The 12,127-nt window shown below is 41.0% G+C and overlaps 1 long non-coding RNA gene across 1 annotated transcript in view; it reads right to left on the reverse strand.

The window, feature by feature from the left end:
• LOC148151974 (uncharacterized) overlaps positions 1–4,631 on the reverse strand; it is a 138,582-nt gene extending 133,951 nt beyond the window's left edge. Inside the window, exon 1 of the long non-coding RNA XR_015761281.1 lies at positions 4,289–4,631. This is a non-coding gene — a long non-coding RNA (uncharacterized LOC148151974). The remainder of the gene's footprint in view (positions 1–4,288) is intronic.
• Positions 4,632–12,127: the final 7,496 nt, after the last annotated feature.

Below are 12,127 nucleotides of genomic sequence, written 5' to 3' on the forward strand. Positions count from 1 at the left end.
CTCCAGCTTAATAATATTCCTTCCCATGACTGGGTGTCCAGAACTGGATACAATACTCCAGCAGAGGCCTCACCAATGTCCTGTGCAATCTCCACATGACTTTCCAACTCCTATAGTCAAAGGACTGAACAATGAAGGCAATCATGCTTACATCTTTTTATACACCCTGTCTATATGTGATGCAGATTTCAAAGAATTATGCACTTGCACCCGTAGGTCCCTCTGTTCTACGACATCTGGTCGGCACTGACAAGTTGGACCGAAGTTTCTGTACTGTACAACACTATGACTGTATGACTATCCAAGGCCCTACCATTAATTGTATAAGCCCTACCCTTGTTTGTTGTACCAAAATGCAATACCCCTCATTGACCCATTTGATCACAATCCATTTGTAATCTTAGATAACCTTCATCACTGTCTACTATGCCACCAACTTTGGTGTCATCTGCAAACTTCCTAACTATGCCTTCTATATTCTCATCCAAATCATGTATATAAATAACAAACAACACAGGACCCAGAACCGATCCCTGTAGAACACTGCTGGTGACAGGCCTCCAGTCCGAAAAGCAACCGGCCACGATCATTTTCTGTCTCCTGCCATTAAGCCAATTATGTATCCAATTAGCAAACTCACCCTGAATCCCATGTGACCTAACTCTAATAATCAGTCTATTATGCAGAACCTTGTCAAAGGCTTTACTAAAATCCAAATAAACAATACCCACTGCTCTGCCATCCTCAATCCTTTTGGTAACTTCTTCAAAAAGCTCAATCAAGTTTGTGAGACATGATTTTCCTCACACAAAACCATGCCGACTATCCCTAATCAATTTTTGCCTCTGTGCATGTCCATAAATCCTATCTTTTATAATCACCTCCAACAATTCACCCACAGTTGAAGTCAGACTCACAGGTCTCCCATTCCCTGGTTTCTCCTTACAAACTTTATTAAACAAAGGTACAACATTAGCCACTCTCCACTCATAAGGCAACTCACCCACAGTTATAGATGACGCAAATATTTCTGCAAAGGGTCTTGCAATTTCCTCCCTTACTTCCCACAATGTTTTGGGATACATTTGATCAGGTTAAAGGAAAAACTGCACAAAGAAGTGCTCCAACAACAGTACTGCTCTTGTAGCTCTTGGTGATAGAGATTGTAGGGGTTACATCAAAATGACATTACTGAGTATTCTATATGTATACTGAGAATGTATTCTATATGTAGTCAGTTGGTAGTAGCCAATAAAGGGAATGGATAGTGAATCCAGCATCAATTGTGCTGACTTAGTGAGCTATTCTGATCTGGAAAGTGTGAAAGGTATTCGAGTTTTGTTGCACTGTGCACATTTCAATAAATACTGACTATTATAGATTTTCTTTAACCAACCTGTCTCGGGATGTTAGTACATACCTCTAGAGCAGGTGGGACTTGCTTACAGGTCTTATGGCACAGAAGTAGGGACACTACCACTGTGCTGCAAGTGTGAAGGCTATTATATCACGAGTCAAACAGGCAGACTGTGAAAATTGTTTGATGCTGGGGTGACATTGAAAATGTGCAAAGGTATTGCATCTGTCATGAACATGATCCAAATATCCTGGGAGTAGCTTGAGTCTTTGTTATGTTAGGAATGTATGCTGTTCTGTCATGACCTGCTTTCATTTATCTGGAATTTCCTTTACCACCCTTCACCTCATAATCAGTTCACTTTAATGTTAATTTGTTCCAACAAGCTGACAAACCTATTTAAGGGTCTTACAATTTTAAGTAAAATAAAAATGATCAAGTAAATTAACATAACAGTCATAAGAGCATTACATCCATAATCTATGATATAACTGATTAAATGTCACTAGGGGTCACCCCACTTAAATGATATTTTTGTTGAATTTGCAGTTTTTACAAAAGCCTCCATTCTCTTGTTCATCTTTACTGTAGTGTTTCACAGTTTGAATATTGTTTCCATTTTCACATTGTGGATTTAATTATTTTTCCAACAAAAGTTAATTCCAAAAGACGCAACCTTGATTACTTGCATCAAAAAGTTTCAATCTTTTATACCACATGTTACAGGAAAAAATTAGAAAAACTATTATTCCATCTCATATAAAACATTCTAAATTTCTTTGCAGTTGCTCATATTCTGCCCCACCCTTGCTATAGAAACCTGCACTATCACTGTTATGTACAATTTTATTGGCAAATAGAAAGCCTTTTTTGAGACAAGGTTATCTTAAAAGATCTAGTGGAGAGAGGGGTTTAAATGATGGGTCTAGATCGAGAAAGGAAAGTGTGAGGAACAATTGACAATCACAGGGTTGGATGAGGAGAGAAATGAGATGCAACGTGGACTTAGTGATGAGGAGGTGGACAGGGGAGGAGAGACTGTAAGAGAAAGGTTCAGGTGGAACAACGGGAACATTGAAAATGAGGAAGGGGTGAAGAAGATGGTTGACAGTAAGTAGACAGTAAATGCAATGAAGCAGCAAAATCTTTAAAAACTGCTCTGTTTGAATAATTTGAATAGATTCTCAATGTTGCACATCTTCAGCAGGTCAATGTATCTTTAAGAAAGAATGCAGAGTGTGTTTAGGTTTGGGCGGGTTGGAATCTGACTTTTGTGGAACACAATTAGCAGACAGAAGTGTTGCCAAAGTGTGAGTGAGTTAGGAATCAATGCGTGGGTTTGTTCAGCCTGGATGGTGGCTGTGAAAACCATGAAGTGTATGTTAATTGTGAGTCTGGAAATAGTGATAAAGAAAGAAAGACTTGCATTTAAATAGTGACTTTCATGGCCTTGAGGTTCCAAAGTCCTGACAGGGCAAGTAACTACCTTTGAAGTGTAACTACTGTTGTATTATGGGAAAAATGGTAGCTAATTTGTAGAAAACAAACTCCCACAAACTGTAATCCTAGAAAAACCAGATAATCTTTGTAACAGTTAACAGTTGGCCAGCACTCAGGGTATGGCTGTCTGGTTTTCTTGGAATCTTTTACTCCCACTTAGGGGAGGTGGGATTTGGTGGGGGGTGGAGGTGCGGAGGAGTAGACACCAGTTTCAATTTAACACCTCACCTGAAAGACATTACCTCTAACATTGCAGCACACTCTCAATAGTATAATGGAGAGTCAGCCTAGATTCCTGGGCTCAGGTATTTAATTGACAAGAATCTACTGAGGTTGTTGTTGAAACTTTATTGCTGGAACAGCACAGCAGGTCAGGCAGCATCCAGGGAACAGGAGATTCGACGTTTCGGGCACAGGCCCTTCTTCTCCTCTACTGAGGTTGTGACAGGCACTAAGTAAATGCAAGTCTTTCTTACTGAAGGAACTGTTACTGCCACATTGAAGAGGATGGGATGGCAGAAGCACAAAAAGAAATAGCAATGGGGAGTGGCACGCTGAGAAAAAGGGATGGAGGATTTTATGACAATGTGATTAATTTCCAGGCCTTTTTGGAAAAGAGACACATTCTTAGTTAGACCTGAAAATTATTAAATGAACACTAAATGAGACTTTAGATGCTACTCCTTGAACATCATGTATCTGTTTTCAGGAAAGAGAGACTGTTTAAGAGCTAAATACATATAAATTTGAAACTGTATACTGACACTATGTCCTTGTATAAGAGACTACAAGATTATCGGGCAGTTTGCTGAACAGATTGACTCATCAATCTTCTGACCATATCATAGCTGCTACCATCCCCACTCAGTCATGACAGCAATCAAACAGTTTGAGTCCCCTGATAACTAACATGTGAAGATTGTTGGAGCAACTTTAAGTCTCCAGGTTCTAGAGTAGCAACATTCAACTAGAGATGTACAACTATTATTCACTGAGCTTCCCTTATTATCTCCTGCTACCTCTCCAAGGAGGCCAATGAGGTATTGAGAGGGGAGATCAGCTCTGAACATTTGTTTTTACATTGAAAGCTAACAGCTGCTGGCAACAGTCCTGAAAATCTTAATTTCCAATGTTGTATTGTCTCCAAAGTTCCTGTTTTATACTTCACAGTCTAGAAACCTGAATGAAATCTAAAAATCTGGAAACCTGAGCACATAACCTAGGTTAGCAGTGTTGTGCAGAGCTGAAAGAGTGATTAAAAGTGCTATCTTTGGATAAGATTTAAATCAAGCAGCCATTGTTTCTCCAGTTATTATAAAACAAGTGAACACAAGTGAGGTTTCTCCTGGTAATCTGTCCAGCATTAATCCCTCAAACACCACATTTAGTATTAACGAATTATTTAATTGTTGTTTAGAGAATCTTACTCACAGAAAATTAACTGCAGTGTTGCCTTGATAAGAAAGTGAGGTCTGCAGATGCTGGAGATCAGAGCTGGAAATGTGTTGCTGGAAAAGCGCAGCAGGTCAGGCAGCATCCAGGGAACAGGAGAATCGACGTTTCGGGCATAAGCCCTTCTTCAGGAAGGCCTTGATAACACTAGCCACTGCAGTTCAAAAATAATTAATTAGCCATAAAGCATTTTGGGATGTCCTGGGCTCCTGGAAATTACTGTACAAAATATGTTTCTTTCTTCTCTAACATTCTGATTTCTTTTCAACATTGTAATTTTATAATGAGGGTCCTTAAGCAATCATTACATCTCATGTTCGATGTTGACCTTCCACCCAGATTTGGATAGAATGTTTCACAATGTAATCAGAAACAAAATTGCTCACTTCCTGTTCCACCACTAGAAGTGCAGCTAAGTTTGGACCTTGGATACTTGAGCCAGCCGCTATGAAGGTTGTTTAGTCAATTGCAAATTTTAATCATTTTAATACTTAAGGCTCACATATGCGCAGCCACAAAAGATGGGGGAGGTTCACCCCAGACTGGGAGTCCCTTATATGAAAACCCCAGGACCAGCTGCGTTTTCGATAAAGCAGGTTTTCAGTTTTTGGGTTCACTATAATCCGTTTGGGCCCTTTCAGGGAAACATAAAATTTGTTTAACCCAAAATGACCAAAAAGTGAAGTATTTGTTCCCCAAAGGATCAGAACTCAGCTTGTCTACAGGTCTGTTTGTTTGGATTTTCACTGTTTTCTGATGTATGGATAGTAGATACCCGACCATCTGACACATTTTGATTTACAATGTACCTGTGAAATATCTTGGAATAATTATTCCTGTTTAAGGTGCTATATAGGGAAATTTTATTGCTGTTGTTTGCATGCTGAGTGCCTGGCATTCTGAATGCCAAAATTATATCCTCTCAATCACCAGGGTCACTTCTATTATATCACTTATATCTTCCCTACCAAATCTGCTGCTGATACAATCATCTGTACCTTGGTAACATCCAAATTCAATGCTCTCTTGATTGGATGTTCACCTTCCATCCTTTGTAAAACACAGTTCTACTGTATTTTAACTTGCATCAAATACCTGATCAGTTATCACTCCAGTGCTCAAGCACTGATCTAGCTAAATGTCTAACATTCAAAATTCTTGTTAAGATATTCAAATCTCTCTGCAACTTCTCCCCTTCCTATCTCTGTAATTTCTTCCATTTCTTCAATCCTCTGAAATCTCTGAATTCCTCCAATTCTAATCACGTATTGCGTCTCCCAGTTCCTAAACTGCCCCACCCCTACCCCATCACCACCAAACCTGCTTATTTCTATCTAGGCTCTGAAAACTTTACCATCCTAAACATTTCCACCTCTCTACCATTCTGTCCTCTTTCAATGCACTCTTTCATATCCATTACCTTGAGCAAGCACCTGTTTACCTGTTCTAACATGTCTCTGTGTTTTAGTGTCAAATTCAGTTTAATAATGATCCTGTGAAACAACTTCAGTCATCTTGTTATTTGAAGACTCAAGTTAAGTACATACCAGATGACCTCCTTCTTCAAAGACCGCAATTTCCCCTCCCACATGGTTGATGATGCCCTTCAATGCATCTCATCCACTTCCTGCACCTCCTCCCTCAAACCCCACCCCTCCAACCACAAGGATAGAACCCCCTCAGTCCTCACCTTCCACCCCACCAACCTCTGTAGACATTGCATCATCCTCTACCATTTCCGTCACCTACAAACGGACCCCCCACCAGAGATATATTTCCCTCCCCACCCCTATCTGCTTTCCATAAAGACCATTCCCTCTGCGACTACCTCGTCAGGTCCACACCCCCCACCAACCCACCCTCCCCTCCAAGCACCTTCCCCTGCCACCGCAGGAATTGCAAAACCTGCACCCACACCTCCTCCTGCACTTCTGCCAAGGCCCCAAAGGAGCCTTCCACATCCATCAGAGTTTCACCTGCACTTCCACACATGTCATTTACTGTATCCGTTGCTCCCGATGCAGTCTCCTCTATACTGGGGAGACAGGACGCCTACTTGCAGAACGCTTCAGAGCACATCTCCGGGACACCAACACCAACCAACCCACTGCCCTGTGGCCAAACACTTTAACTCACCCTCCCATTCCGCCAAGTACATGCAGGTCCTGAGCCTCCTCCACTGCCACACCGTAACCACCTGACACCAGGAGGAAGAACACTTCATCTTCCGCCTTGGGACTCTCCAACCACATGGCATCAATGTGGACTTCACTAGTTTCCTCATTTCCCCAATCCCCCACCTTATCCCAGTTCCAACCTTCCAACTCAGCACCACCCTCATTACCTGTCATGAGGTCCATCTTCCTTCCTACCTATCCACTTCACCCTCCTCTCCGATCTATCACCTTAACCTCCACCTCCATCTACCTATCGCACTCTCAGCTACACTATCCCCAGCGCTAACACCCCCCTCCAATTTATCTCTCTACCGCCTTGGTTCACAAACCTCATTCCTGATGCTTGCCCGAAATGTCGATTGTCCTGCTCCTTGATGCTGCCAGACCAGCTGTGCTTTTCCAGCACCACACTCTCAACTCTGATCTTAAGCATCTGCAGTCCTCATTTTCTCCTGCAAGTTTTTATTATTTATCACATTGCTGATTGTAGGGTGGTCTTGTGAGCAAATTGCCTGCCATGTTTGCCATCTCTAAAGGATCTGCATTGTAATAATTAATTCACTGGACTAAAATGCTTTCAGAATTGCTGAAGGAAGATAGGACCATAAGACCATAGAATTGAAAGCAGGCATCTGCTCCGCCTTTTGATCATGGCTAAAATCTTTCTCAACCCCATTCTTCTGCCTTCTCCCTGAATGTGTTAAGACACAATATAAAAACAAGTACCACCTTTCTTAATTTGTACTCCACATCATTTATGATACACATTACCTCTTACTTCCAAGTTCAGAAATAACTCAGAAACTAGACGTTTTCTAGGATATCCAGGTTTAGTATAGAATTTGAATTAATTAATTGGCAAAAGTGCATGTTAATGTGTGTTTTCAATATGCCCAACAAATGGTTAGCCTCTTCATTCAAAATTTGTCAACTGTTACTGAGAATGAACATCTGAGATAATTTTCCAAATGAGAGTCATTCATAATAATGTGGCTGACAGGCAGTTATTTTTCCATATATTTAACCCCAAATGCACCAGTACTGAAATTTTGTTATAGGTGGTTTATTCCTGAAATATTACAATGTCATATCCTAAAAGGAGAGTAGAATAGAGGGATCTAGAAGTGCAGGTACATAATTCTTTGATGTTTGCATCACATATAGACAGGGTGGTTAAAAGGGCATTTGGCGCACTTGTCTTCATTGCTCAGTCCTTTGACTATAGGAGTAGGGAAGTCATGTTGAGGTTATACAGGACATTGATGAGGCCTCTTCTGGAATAGCGTGTCTAGTTCTGGCTGCCTTGTTATAGGAAGGCTATTATTAAGCTGGAGAGGGCTCAGAAGAGATTTACTAGGCTGTTGCGGTATGGAAGGTTTAGGTTATAAAGAAAGGCTGGATAGGCTGGGAGTTTTCTCACTGGAGCATAGGAAGTTGAGAGGCAACCTAAGAATAGAAGGTTATAAAATCATGAGGGGTATAGATAGAGAAATGGTAGTTGTCTTTTTCCGTCGGATGGGGGATTTCAAGACTAGGGGGCACATTTTTAAGGTGAGAGGAGAGAGGTTTTAAAGTAAGACATCAGAGGCAAATTTTTTACACAGAGGGTGGTTTGCATGTGGAACGAATTTCCTGAGGAAGTGTTTGATGCAGGTACAATTATAACGTTTAAAAGACATTTGGATAAATACATGGATAGGAAAGGATTGGCGGGATATGGGCCAGGAGCCAGGCAGGTGGGACTAGTTTAGTTTGGGATTATGTTTCGGCATGGACTGTTTGGATTGAAGGGTCTATTTCTGTTCTGTATCACTCTATGACTCTATGAGAGCTGGTGGGTAAAATATGTGTGGGTTTGTAAAAATTGGTTCAATATCATTGCATTTTAGAGATCTTAATCTACACTGAGGGATATATTACTTTAAATGAGGATTCATCTCATTCAGACAGCAGTCACTAATTAAATTTTGTTCTACATTTGCAGCTGTTACAACTGCAGATGCTTAAATGATGCACATTATGCATTAAAATGAAGTAAATTTATGAGAGACCAAAGAACAAAAACAAATCTCAGCTGAGAGTTACGTTTAACTGTGTTCTATAAGAAAGGTAGTTGAATTTGTGGCTGTGCAAGTAATTGATGAATTATTTGCCCTCTTATGCAGAAGCCAGAAAATATCTAAAACCTTCTTTATATTACAGGCACAGTACAATGGTTATCTGGAATCTGCCCCATTTTCACAGCCACAGGAGAACATTTCTTCTGAAGGTCATATTGCTGTTATGCTTTGGAAGCATTTGACAGAATTTACTACCCCGAGTGACCTTATATGCTGAAGATTATGGTGTGTTTGATGAAATGTGTAATTCACATTTAAATTTGTTGACTCTGGTTCTTCCCTATCATCAGATGAAGAACCATTGAGGTGAGTGAAAGATTGACTGACATGAGCTGACAGATCGGGTGAATAAACAGAGAGAATGCTGAACAAATGCTTTTTCAAACTCGAAACTTTGTTTTTCTCTCCACTCATGCTGCTGGATATTATTAGGTGAGTTTCTCCAGCATTCTCTGTGATCGTTTCAGATTTCCAGCATCTGCAAAAATTGCCTTTATGAGAGGACAGATAAAGCATCCAGTGATGGCAGCATGTGTAATAATGTTCATGTTCGATAAAACTGGGGAATGAAAAATATCTTTAGCGACTCTCTGTGGTACCAGATACATTGTTACCGCCTGTTATAACAACTCTGCTATTAAATTGAGATTGGCACTTGCAAAGCCTATGAGCATTATTTTCTATTCATCATAGAATCCCTACAGTGTAGGGGCAGGCTATTTGGCCCATTAAGTCCATACTGACCCTCTGAAGAGCATCCCATTCAAGGCCATCCCTATAATCCTGCATATCCCATGGTTAATTTACCAAGCCTACAAATCCCTGGCCACTATGAGCAATTCAGCATGGCCAATTCGTCTAACCTGCGCATCTTTTGGACTGAGAGAGGAAACCGGAGCACCCAGCGGAAACTGGCGCAGACACAGGGAGAATGTGCAAACTCCACACAGACAATTGCCAAAGGCTGAAATCGAACCCTGATACTGTGAGGCAGCAGTGCTAACCACTGAGCCCCCATGCCGCCCCACTGTGATATTGCACATGACGATCTATCTCCAACTTCTCGGCATTATTATCTGTTTTGGATTCATTGATTAACTGTGTGCACAATAAAAAATCGTGGAATGGCCTGATTTACATCTTTAATACAAATTCATTTCTATAAGGAAATGATGATTGAGAGTTATTTTTTTCCTATGACCATCTAATTACTAAAGTACATTGTTGTTATGTCTTCCAGATTTTGGGAGCATTTGAATTTATTGTCCTGTGTGACCTTACATGCACAGTTAACATAATTCAGTCTTCAGGCCAAAGTAACAGTAAATGTTTCATTTATGATCACTTCATGCATCTGTGGCAATGGCATTTCTGTTCTGTTAATGAACAATCACAAAGAGACCATTGACTGTTATCAACACTTCCTGCCCATACCAATTCTGTTAGAAATACAGCAATGAAATACATTGTTGCATAAAGCTGGCAAACAGACCCTTTTAGCAGTTGAGTTTAAGCACAATTCCAGCAATCATGCAATCACATCTGTTGACAATAACTGAGCATGGCAGAGTATTTTCCTAATTATGACAGAATTTATGGTGGAATTTTAACTACTAAGGGGAGTTGGATCCATCCCAGTTCTGCAACCAAACATGGTTGCAGGTGACAGAAAAACCTGTGGAAACTGTCAAGTAAGTCATTAAAAAAAGTAAGAATGCTATGGACTGATAATTTAACTCATGATTCAGCTCCTTTGACAACATCTTCTAAACCTATGAAAACTGCCACCTAGAAGGACAAGGAGGGAAAATGCTTTGGAACACCTTCATGATCTGTAATTTCTAATCCTAGTAAAATAGCATCCTGACTGGCAATGTTGCCATGCCACTATCACTGGGATAGGAAACAAATTGGCCCAGATGTTTACCTTTTAAAAAACTCACTTGTGTCACCTAGGTAAAGGTAAATCTGAGAGTATTATTTCAGTGAAACGGACAGGCTGGAAACCTTCAAACAGTGAATTGAAACAGGCTGCAGCCATTGCCAGGCAAGAGGTTGTTTTTATAACGCTGCTTCGGAGAATGGCGCTAACTGACAGGTGACTTCTAACTCCTTCCTTTATCCTACTCTGCACTCACTTTCAAATGCTGTCAGCTTTTATTTCAGTATCGGAGCAGCTTGTGCATCTCAACCAGGTCAATAAGAGGGAGCAGCACAGGACAGAAGCAGTCGTCTCCCTCTCAGCCACTGCTGCTCCACAGACGGAGAGCGAGGAACTGGGCACAAAGGTCCAGCTCAAAGCTAGTAAGACCCCAACAGAGGGCCTGCAGTCAGAGAATCAACGCTCTCACCAGTGAGCACCAGTGCCTCAAGAATCATAGAAATGTAAAGTATCCCTACAGTGTGGAAGCAGGCCATTCAGCCCATTAAGTCCACAGTGACCCTCTGAAGAACATCCCAACCAGATCCACTCCCCTACTCGATCTCTGCAACCCTGCATTTCTCATGGCAAATTCACCTGACCTACAGGAGGCTCAGCCTTCCATGTCAGCTCATTGCTGACATCTGCAGCTTCCTGGAACAAGACCTGCCTTACAAGAGACTAGGTGGACATGTTTGGCCAGTGGCCATTGAGGGGTGATTCTGACTAGAGGAGTATCCCACTGTGTTTCCCCGCCTCTCGCAGGAATTGTGGGTGCTGCAAGGAGAGAACTTAGAGTTTTGACAATGAAAACTGGACTGTGAGAATTTGGAGATGAAGAAGTGGCAGCATTGTGAAACATGTCATAGCACACTGATAAGGGTAAACGTTACCTTTTCAGCTGGGAATGAGGATAATGAAGAAAGAGCACAGCTGTAATTAAGTGTGATATTTGAGGAATGATATGCAAGAAAATGTTAAAAAGAATGGGGACTCACTTTTCTTGCATACTTGAGGTCCTTGAACATCTCAGAACATGGTCTCCATTTCAAGGAACTGGACTCCTCATACTCACTCTCTCAGCTACTGTTATCCACACAGATTGCTGAGAGACTAGTCTCTTCTTCCTGTCTTTGGCAAATATCACCTCACTCAATCCCACATATTGTAGAATCTCCAGTTTACTGACAGAGACCCAGGAGACAACATTCTTAGGACTTCTTTCCATTCCTACATTTGTTAAAGGCACAGGAATCAATGGATAATTGAACTATTCTGGTTCATACAACAATCACTTTGATTAAAAGTCTTTCTTTTAACAAATATATTGCATTAATCCACCCACTCACCCTCTCTGATTCATTCTGAAACCAAAAGACAGGATGAATCCTTTTTTAATTCATCCACAGAATATGGGCAGTACCAACTGGGCCAGCAATTCTTATCCATCTTTAAGTGGCCAGAGGACAGTTAAAGGTCAACCACACTGCTGTGGATTTAGAGTCACATGTAAGCCAGACCAGGTAAGGTTGGCAGATTTCCTTCCCTAAAGTGAACCAGATGTGTTTTCACAACAATTGACAATGATTACACGGTCGCA

Source organism: Chiloscyllium plagiosum, unplaced genomic scaffold (genome assembly GCF_037043375.1).
Source record: "Chiloscyllium plagiosum isolate Xiang-an unplaced genomic scaffold, Cpla_swu_hap1 HiC_scaffold_2, whole genome shotgun sequence".
NCBI classification, from domain to species: Eukaryota; Metazoa; Chordata; class Chondrichthyes; order Orectolobiformes; family Hemiscylliidae; genus Chiloscyllium; species Chiloscyllium plagiosum.